Below are 11,516 nucleotides of genomic sequence, written 5' to 3'. Positions count from 1 at the left end.
ATTTACTGATTCAGAAATTAAAATGGCTATGATGGAAATGCCAAATGGTAAATCGCCTGGTGATGATGGATTTTCAGTTGAATTTTATAAAATTTTTTATGATGATTTTTCTACAGTGTTTGGAGATGTATTATGTCAAGTTGGAGAACACTATGAATTACCTGAGTCTTGTACTAGTGCTTTAATTACAATAATCCCCAAAAAAATAGAGATCCTTTGAAAGTATCTTCATATAGACCAATTTTGTTGTAAAATGTAGATTATAAAATAATAGCTAAAATATTAGTGAATAGATTGGCTAAACTTTTACCTAAGTTGATTCATATAGATCAGACAGGTTTCATAAAGAATAGATATGCCTCAGATAATATTCTGCATGAATTAATAGTTTGATTAATAGATTTCGACAATCTTTAGATCAGTCGATGGTGATATCTTTAGATGCAGAAAAAGCATTTGATAGAGTTGAGTGGAATTTTTTGTTTAAAGTTCTGGAGAAATATAAGTTTGGTCCTATCTTTATTGGTTGGATTAAGGCTTTATATAGTAAACCGGTAGCTAGAGTATTGACGAATGGTTTGATTTCGGAACCATTTAAATTGAGTCAATCAACTAGTCAAGGTTGTCCTTTATCACCAGCTTTGTTTGCGTTAGTGATCAAACCTTTAGCACAGCTGATAAAACAAAATACACAGATACAAGGTATGAAAGTTTTAGATGAGGAATATAAAATTAATTTATTTGCCGATGATGTATTGGTGTATTTAACAAATCCAGCTCAATCACTTTTGCACTTGAAGGAGTGTCTGATACAATATGGATGTCTTTCTGGATATAAAGTTAATTGGGAAAAAAGTGAAATATTACCGGTAAGTGAAGGAGATTATTTAGTTTATAAGAATATTATTAATTTGAAATGGACTGATCGAATTAAGTATTTTATAATTTTGAATGTTAATTATCAATCTTTATATAAATTAAATTATGTTCCATTAATACATAGAAACATAGAAACATAGAAGATAGGAGCAGGAGTAGGTCATTCGACCCTTCGAGCCTGCTCCACCATTCAACGAGATCATGGCTGATCTTAAAGTTCAGTACCCCATCCCCGCCTTCTCTCCGTAACCTTTAATACCCTTATACTGAAGAAATATATCTAATTCCCTCTTAAATATATTTAATGAACCTGCCTCTACTGCCCTCTGTGGCAATGAATTCCACAGATTCACCACCCTCTGGGTAAAGAAATTCCTCCTCATCTCGGTCCTAAATGGTTTGCCTATTATCCTCAAACCATGGCCCCGGGTTCTGGATTTTCCCATCATTGGAAACATCCCATCTGCATCCATTCTGTCCAGTCCTGCCAGAATTTTATATGTCTCTATGAGATCCCCTCTCAGTCTTCTAAACTCCAGCGAGTACAATCCCAATTTGAGCAATCTTTCCTCATAAGTCATTCCTGCCATTCCAGGTATCAGCCTGGTGAATCGCCTCTGCACTCCCTCCATTGCAAGAACGTCCTTCCTTAGATAAGGTGACCAAAACTGCACACAATGTTCCAGGTGTGGTCTCACCAAGGCCCTGTACAGGTGCAGTAAGCTATCCTTGTTCCTATACTCAAACATTCTTGATATGAAGGCCAACATACCATTTGACTTTTTAAACACCTGCTGTACCTGCATGCTCGCCTTCAGAGACTGGTGTACAAGTACCCCTAGGTCTCTCTGCACTTCTCCATCTCTTAATCTATTGCCATTCAAATAGTGCCCAGTCCCTCAATTTATCCAAATCACACTGGAGCTTCCTGACCCACTCTTCCGTGCACACAACCCCTCCTAGCTTCGTATCATCTGCAAATTTGGAGATATTACATCGAATCCCCTCATCTAGAACATTATCCCCTCATCTAGATCATTAATATAAATTGTGAACAGCTGGGGTCCCAGTACAGATCCCTGTGGCACCCCACTGGTCACCGCCTGCCACTCAGAAAATGAGCCATTTATCCCAACTCTCTGTCTTCTACCTGCCAGCCAGTTCTCAATCCACATCAATATTTTGCCCCCAATCCCATGAGCCTTGATTTTGGAAGCCAGTCGTTTACGCGGGACCTTATCGAAGTCTTTTTGGAAGTCCAGGTACACCACATTCACTGGCTCTCCCCTATCTATTTTACATGTCACCATCTCAAAGAATTCCAATAGATTTGTCAAGCACGATTTACCTTTTGTAAATCCATGTTGACTCCATCCGATCCCTTCTCTGCTAGTCATATGCTCCGCTATTACATCCTTAATAATGGATTCCATCATTTTGCCCACTACTGATGTAAGGCTCACCGGCCTATAATTCCCCACTTTTTCTCTACCCCCCTTTTTAAATAGTGGGGTAACATTAGCTACCCTCCAATCCATGGGTACTGATCCTGAGTCTATCGAGTTCTGGAAAATAATTCCTAAAGCATCTGCTATCTGAATGGCCACTTCCTTAAGTACCCTAGGATGTAGATTATCGGGCCCTTGGGATTTATCTTCCTTCAATCCCATCAATTTCCCCAAGACCATGTCCTTAGAGATACTGATTTCTTTCAGTTCCTCCCTTGCATTAGTCTCTATGTTTCCCAACATCCTTGGGAGGTTATTTGTATCCTCTTTGATGGCCACATAGGTTTAATACAAAAAATTAAAACTGATTTGATTAAATGGAAAGTTTTACCTATTAATTTATTGGGTAGGATAAATACAATTAAGATGAATATTTGTTTAAATCCATTCTGTATTTACTTGATAATATGTTTTTTTGAGATTTGAATAAAATGGTTAGGGAGTTTTTATGGAGAGGTAAATTTTCAAGAGTAGCCTTGAATAAATTAACTTGGAAATATGAGTTAGGGGGAATTACGTTTACCACATTTTTGAAATTATTATGAAGCAGCCCAACTTAAATTTATTAGTTCATTGATAGATTTGGAATGGCCCCCTAGTTGGGCCAAAATTGAGATGGCAAATATTTCTGAGTTTGAAATACATCAATTTTTTGTTTAGATGGAATATAAATTTGTTACAGCAACATAATGTGCCTTAAAACATTAAAACATTTAATGAAGTTATGGACAAAGAAAAAGAAAATGATAGGCTCTAGGGGTTGACTCCGTTGTATAATAATCAACTTATTTCTTTTTCAATACACGATCGAAGTTTATTACATTTGTGGTTTAAAGGTGTGGAAAATTTGGGAGATTGTTTTAAAGAAGGTAAATTTTTATCTTTTAATCAGTTGAGGGACAGTTATGGTATTGATAAGAACTCATTGTTTCTTTATTATCAAATTCGATCTTTGGTAGAGATATGATTTTACCTGAAATGACTAAATTTGAGACTTTTCTTATGAAGGTAACAGAGAAGGGTTATATTTCATCTATGTATCCAATATTACAGGATGGTATGGATAAAAAGGGTTGGGATAGATCTAAAAGTAAATTGGAACTGGATATTGGTTTTATTTTTTCCGAGGATGATTGGTTAGATATTTGTTATGATAGTGTAACTAGACTAATAAATGCATGCTATGCAATGATTAATTATAATTTTTTCCATCAATTATACTTAACACCTGAAAAACTAAAAAAGTATGGTTTTCATGAATCAGATTTGTGTTTTAGCTGAGGTAATTCTGTTGGAACTTTTTTTCATGCTGTCTGGTCATGTATATATATACAATCTTTTTGGAAGAAAATTCAATTGTTTTTAGAATACCTGTATAAGATTAAAATACCTTTAGATCCGATAGTATTTTTATTGGGCAGTTTGCAACCTCTGAAAGGTTTGGGATTAGATGAATTTCAACTTGCTTTTGTATATTTAGCATTATCTGTAGCAAAAAAATGTATTGCTAGTACGTGGAAAGATACAAATATGATTGAAATTAATAGATGGCATAATGAGATGAAATATTGTTTAATAATGGAAAAAATTACATATGTTTTGCAAGATAACTATTGTTTTTTTTATTAATAAGTGGTTGTTATATTCAGAATATTTACATTTTGATTTATGTTGATTGGATCTCAATATGAATTTTTAATTTTTCTCCTCTTTCTTTATGGCTCTCCTTAGGAGAGTTGGCTGAAGGTGGGGGAGGGGGTTCTTTTCTTTTCTTTTCTTTTCTTTTTTTTCTATAAAATATAACGTTCATGTTTATGGTTAATTGTTGTATATGTTATTTACTATTTGTATTTTGAATGAATAAATAAAGTTTAAAAAAATGCATGGACCCAGAACTGATGGACATGAGGGATTGGATCAACAGCGGTGACCGGAAAAGCTGTAAAAACAAAACCTATGTGGCCATCAGAGATGAACTGTGCTCAATTAGAAGATGTGTACTTTTGTGAAACCGATTTGTCTTTACACAGAAATTGAGAGGAAGGATGGTAGCACTGGCTCACGAGGGTACATTTAGGAGTTGTTACGACAAAACTAAACCTCCATACAAATGTTTGGTGGCCAGGAATGGAAAAATATGTGGAAAAATGTGAGATCATGTCATGGGTGTCAGAAGACAAGGAGACCTGACCCACCTGAACCGATACAAAGCACACTGTTACCAGCAGGACCATGGGAGGATATTGCAGTAGACCTCTTGGGCCCATTCCCAATGGAAGAGTCGATTATGGTGGTTGTTGACTATTACACCAGATATGAGTATGTCATAATGAAATCAACAACAGCAGAAAAGATTATCGCAGCACTAAGGGAGATCTTCGCCAGACATGGCTTACCAGTGACTTTGCATTCAGAAAATGGACCTCAATTCATATCAGAGATATTTCGAGAATTCATGAGAACCATTGGTGTACATCACCACAAGGTTACACCAAAGTGGCCACAAGCCAATGGAGAAGTTGAACGTCAGAATCAGTCACTAGACAAAAGAATGAGAATTGCTCACACAGAAGGCAAGGACTAGGAAGAAGCTATTTTGACCTACATAGCAGCATACAGAGTGACACCACATAGCACCACAGGAAAAAGTCCAACAGAACTCATGTTCAGAAGAAAGATCAGAACCAAAATACCACTTTTGTTGACATAGTGAATGACCAGGAAGTAGAAGACCACGATACTGAAAGGGGAAACAAAATTGTATATGGCCGTGAAGAAGAAAAGCCACCCCCTCAGATGTAATACCAGAGGATGAGGTACTGGTGAGGAAAGGAAGTCATAATAAAATGGACACACTGTTTATTCCCCAACCATATATTGTGGTGTCCAGAGAAGGAAATCAGGTGACAGTCCATTCACCAGAATGTTTTACTTATGACAGAAACACGTCACATGTGAAAAAGTTTTATCGTCGCAACGCTTCAGTGATATTGATGACAAACAAAACTGTGAGAGTTTCCAGAAACTACTGGAAACCAGCATCAAGGCGGTAGACAAATTGAGCAGGACATCATGGTCAGCAGTCCAGGCCAGACAATGAATATGAGGAGAGAGACCACAACGTCAGCGATGACCACCTAGGAAATTTCAAGACTTGATGTAATAGTGTGGAGAACTTTGTATTTTTTGGTTTGGAAATCTGTGTTTTGTAAATCATACAGGAAAATATGTGATTTGGAAATTGAAGTTGATATTGGTATCAATCTCTATCTTGTTTAAAAGTAGTTTAAGCATCATTCATTTATTTGATGATTCTTTTATTTGATAAGGGAGGGATGCCGTAGTGATAGATAATATAGTTTGGTTCTCGACTATAATGCCTTGCATGATAATATAGATTGGTTATTGACTATGATGGCTGGCATGTTGCACAGCACCATGAGCAAGTAAAAAACAGTAATGGCGGAATAAAGACTGAGCATATTTGAAGTCAACTTTATTTGACCTTAGGGTTCGACATGTCCCTCGAAAGGCTGTTCACTGTCCTTTACCCTGTCGGGTTAGGAGTGGGTGCATGCAAGTCCAGCTATTTGGATTAGGCCGACAAATCCTTGCAGCCCTCATCCTATATAAACCCCCCAGATGATGTGGAGAGTTGTACCTCCCGCTCAACCCCTGTCATTCTCACTGGCAATTCAGGGACGTCACTCTTGGGCCAAATGGCCTCTGCTGTGAAATGTGCTGCTTCCCATGGATTCTTATTAGGGCCTTGTCATCATTTATATCTGACTGTGTGGCATATTCATCTTGTGGTTGCCCCAACAAGTTCCTCTCTTGGACCTCTGGTGGCACTGGGTTTATTCCATTAGGTGGGGCCAGCTTTTGTATCGAGAGAATGTGGCACTGATTTCTCTGGTGAAAGCAGGTATGACTGGGGCTTGTTGCAAGCTTTCTTTACTACCACCAAATGGTTCTATCCTTGGGGCGGGGTCATGCCCTCACGGAGAGGGGGAAGGGGTTTGCTTGTCTTTTCATAGTGCTTCTTTTGTAGGGCGTGTTTATGCGATAACTGGGAATGGATTACGTCAGAATTTGTGGGACTGCCAGTGTTGTTCTGGTTGGCTAAGATATGAGCCGCTGTGCTGACGAGCCCAGGATGTGGTCTCTGGCCACGTTTCTAAGGTTTTTCAGTGGGTCCAGGACCTGTCCCTGAGTGATCTTTCCATAACGTTCTTTGCGCTGTGGACTGCTCTTTCCGCAAGTCCGTTTGATTGGGGAAATTCTAGGCTGCTCGTGATGGAGATTGGAAGTCCCAGGCACTTGCAAAATCTTTGAATTTCTGGCTGGTAAACTGTGGACCTTTGTCGGACAGCACTGTCCATGGCAATCCATGAACGGAGAAGTGGCTTTTCAGCTTTGTGATCACCACCAATGTCGATGTCTCCTTGTGGAGGTCCATTTCAAACCAGCCTGAGTAGGAGTCTACTAGCACCAAGTATTGTTGTTTGTTCCACTCAAAGATATCTTTTGCCACAGTGAACCATGGCAGGTCTGGCACTGGGTGCGGCTGGAGGAGTTCTTTGAACTGGTGGGTTTTGGTACTGTTGCAGACTGCACAGCTCTGAATGTGTTCTGTGATATCCGCGTCCATACCAGGCCAGAATACCAGATTCTGGGCACATCGCTTAGTCACCTTGATGCCAGGATGTCCCCTGTGGAGGATTGCTGTCTACATGGCATGGAGCAATGCTGGGATCATTGGTCTTAGGCCTTTCATTATAATGCCTTCGCTGTAGGTCAGTTCGTCCCTGAATGTGAAGTAAGGTTGTACTTCACATGGCAGGTTGCTTTGTATGAAAGTGAGTAGTGTTGGTGACACCCGGTCATGTGTAGTATGTTTTATTCCCTCTTCTTGTCTGGAGGCTGAAATGGGATGTATTTCCATGACATCATGTATGTCAAGCTCACCCGAAAGACGTGCTGTACTGCTGATGGGTGCCCTGGATAATGTGTTGGCCAAATGCATTTCCTTCCCTGTCTGTGCTTGTCTTTTTTGTCTCATTATTTTTCCTTTCAAGGATTTGTCGCAGTCTCGGTGAATTGGAATGCCTGACTGAAGGAAAAGGATTGGGTGGACGTTGCACATGGGACAGTCGGGGTAAGGGGGAAAACATGGACTTGGAATCTCTGAATCAATGGTCAATAGTATCAAATATACTGTGGCGGGCTGAGCCGCCCTGCAAGTGAACCAGGTTGCAGAGCTGAGAACTGGCCTGTGGCTAATGTCACAATCTGCCACAGTGATGACACCATGGCAAGTGCTGTTGGGTGCTGGGGGTGGGGGGGGGGGGGGCAGGCTGGGGGGAATATCAGCCCGCGCACTGTTCTTAATTAAGTTGGTTGAGTTCAGCAATGGTTGTTGGTGTCGTCTGTTTGCTGCACCACCGCAAAACCACAGTGGTGACCTTGATGGGCCTAAATGGCATTTTGGGACCCTGAAAATGAACAACACAACTTACAGGATGCAGTTTCCCTGAAGCTGCCTACATTTTGGACCTCACAACTAGCAGTTTGGTTCAAGCAGGCCAAGGCCCACTTTCACGTAAGGTAGCTCACCTCAGACACCACGAAGTACTGCTTTATAGTCAACTCGATGGATCAGGGCACCTCCGTCAGGATCATCAATTTCCTACAACATCCCCCTGCTTTGGACAGGTATGACGCCATTAAGAAAATTCTTATCTGTACCTTCAAAGGGCAGCGCGGCTGCTACATATGGATGGCATAGGCATCCAGTCCCCATCAATGTTGATGAACGACATGCTGGCGCTTATGGATGGCCACAAACCCTGCTTGCTCTTTGAGCAAATATACACCTGCTCCTAGCCGACAATTTCCACGATCTTTGTAAGCTCAAGGCCCAATCTTCTGTCCAGTGTCATGCCAAGCAACATGGCAGGACTGTAAAGGTTAAAACCTTGTGTTTTTGATTCTTAGTTAATTTGTATCTGTCTCTTTAAGAGAAGTATTATTTGTGGTGTTACCAATAGTGGCTATGAGGTAATATGTTGTAATATGTGAGCATGAGAAATTTTTCTTTGAATTTTTGTATCTCTTTAAAAGCTTTTTATATCTTTTGTATCATTATACAGTACTTTGTTATTCATCATTATGAAAGCCTTAATGCAAAATTTTGCAAAATGTTTATCTGTTCTATCAACAAATTAAAACTACATTAAGTAACTCTTTAAGCTTCTGTATCTCTTTAAATACCTTTTGTACCTCTATATATCTTTGTATCTCTATTAAACAGTAAATGCTATGTTATTCAACGTTATGAAAGTCTTGTGGTGAAGCTATGCAAGATATTTATCTGTTCTTCCAATGAACTAAAACTAAAAGTAACAGCAACAGAGTTTGATTGTTGGATCAAAGAAATCTAAATTCAGGATATCGCAGCTCACACTTTGGAAGATGATACTTTGAAATTAAGATATATTAGAATAAAGAAAGTGTTGTCTTTATTTTGATTCAAAGAAAAATTTAGTTGTGAACTTTGTTCAAAAGAAAAGCTCGTGAAATTTGTCTAAAAGAATTAACAACTTGATTTAAAGTCAAAGGGCATGCATGCTGTAATAATAGAATATTCCAGAAGTCTTTGGGAACATTTCTGTGAATTGCACAGTTTGAAATTGAGCCAAGGTCTACTCAGACACCTGCGACCTTGAAAGGTAAGCAAGAGCTCTGATAGCAGAACTGGCAGGAAGCCCAGAAATTATTATAAACATTAAACATTTAGAAAAGAAAGCTTGTGTGCAGAATCACAAAGACAATTCAGCCAGCAGCAATTCTCTTAAAGGGACCAATTAAGATACAAAATTTATTTATGGTTCCAGCAGGAACCAGGAGAATTCAGGGCAGAGCCAGATTTCAGTGTGAAGAACCCAAGATGGAGAAGAAGTCTCATCAGGCTAAAGACCTCGAGCAAACAGATCCTCTCAAAGAAATGTTTGATCATAAGTTGAGCCAGCGAAGCAGACCGACAATGCTTGGCACGAGGTTGAAGCCAGTAGCCAAAGAAGAAACAGCTTCAACTAGCAAGCAAGAAGAAGACTCTGTCAAGGCATTGCAGGCCTCATTAATTGGCTAAAAGTTACTGGAATTGGAATAAATGAATTATGTGGCGTCCCATTGGTGCTGTACCAAGCGAAATGCAGAAAATTGAGACTCCATCAGCAGTATCTGAAAGTTCAGTTGTGAATCCTGATGATCGTATTTCCAAGGTTATAAGCACAGGAAGATCTTCAAAGTCATCTAGAGCAAATACCACTTCACATGCTTCAAGCATATCAGCTTTTCATGCGAAGGCGCAAGCTACTGTAAGAAGTGCCTTTGTGTTCACAAAGTATGCTCGAGACAAAAGTTGAGAACAAAGAACATTTATTTATATTTACAACATTACAAGGTTGGGTACTCTCCCCCTACCTCGGGAAAGTACACCGAGGGTGGGAAGCTTCTTTGTTTTAATACATTTTTCAATTCACCTCCCCTTACATTTTTCTTACATTTATCCTTCTTGGATTGGTTTGGCACTTTTCCCTATTCGCCTGAGTCTTGACTGACTCCGACTTTCTCCTATCCCGTACTCACACCTCCTTTCCCCACCCCCTATTAAACAAGCCCTTTATGTGTACGTGCATATTTCTATATCTGCTTAAATTCCTCTGTTATCTTGTCTCTATTTTTTCATGCGCCATTTTACACAAAGAACCTTTTAGCCATTTCCTTGCTTTTTCTACCTTCTATAATTGTTTCTAAGTTCCATTAAAATAGTAACTGTTTCTAAACTCCCACAATAATCAAAAAGTAACTGTTTCTAAACTCCTACAATCCACCCCTTAAAAAGAGCTACGCTTTCAAACCTGTCTAAATAATAGAGGTATCTTTCTCCCATAGTTTCAGAAGGTTCTCTGCTGCTTCAGCATAATTCTGTTGTTGCAGAACCACAATGGGGCTGATTTGTTGGATGGCTCGTTTAACTAAACACTGGAGGCAAGGAAGAATACAAGGGATTAGAATTAAGACAAGAAGTATAAAGGCAACAAAGACAAGTGCTGAATGTATCCATGACCAGGAACCACTAAACCATTTAGAAAACCAGAGAGTTTCCGTATACCTGAAGAGATGTCTTAAACAGCTTGTCCATTATCATCAATTTTAAGGCAACAATTAGAAAGATTCAGCTTGCCACACACACCACCTTCTGCAGCCAATATATTTAGATCAATAAATATAGTCCAGGGCCAGGTGGTTTTGATAAACTGTTGCTCGTATCTGTTGCTGTTCCTCTGCCAATAAATCTAAAGCAGTAGCTGTCTGGTTAGTAATTATTTCTAGGATAGCCTGCAAACGGATTAAACGATTGAGGATGTAGATTGGAGTTCGGTACCCCCATGAACCATCCTGTGCCCACGTAGCTGATCCATAGTATGAAATTATGCATTCAGGGGGCCAGTCAACCCCCCATCTGCCAATCTCAACCGAACGGTGTTGTATGGGGGAATGTAGTTGAGTGGAAATATGTTTATCAGAATCTGGAGGAAGAAGATGGAAGTGTGGTTGTATCATTCCAATACGACAAGTTCCACTTCAGTCAGGTTCAATATATGTATAAGCCATATTACCACAAATCCAATATAACCCATCGGGTGCATAGCCAGAAGGACTAGAATTTTCCCAGAAGGATCTCAGCACAGGACTTGCCTGATAAGGGTTGAAACCAGTGCAATTCCAAAACCCAACATCGGCAAGGTCAGATGTGTCATTAATGGGAACTAGAGGTACACAGGGAATATCTGATTGATTAGAAAGGGACAGGAATCCGGTAGGCGGGGCAGGAACCCAATTTCCACTAGTGATATTTTTCCAGCGCCGGCAAGCCAAATCGCCTTTTGGGTACCTGCCGTGTTCTTTTACCAAGCACTCAAAGCCTTGTGGATGATTTTCCAACTTCCAAAACTCACGGGATCGACCAGAAGCGCTAGTAGAAATATTGGAGGCAAGGAGTGTACGATCATCTAATGGCTCACCTCTCCATGGCCAAGTTCCATCCCGGGTTGGTTCGCTACA

This window comes from Narcine bancroftii, chromosome 6, assembly GCF_036971445.1.
Source record: "Narcine bancroftii isolate sNarBan1 chromosome 6, sNarBan1.hap1, whole genome shotgun sequence".
NCBI lineage: Eukaryota > Metazoa > Chordata > Chondrichthyes > Torpediniformes > Narcinidae > Narcine > Narcine bancroftii.
The sequence above is the reverse complement of the archived record's forward strand: the minus strand, read 5'-3'. Positions refer to the sequence as shown.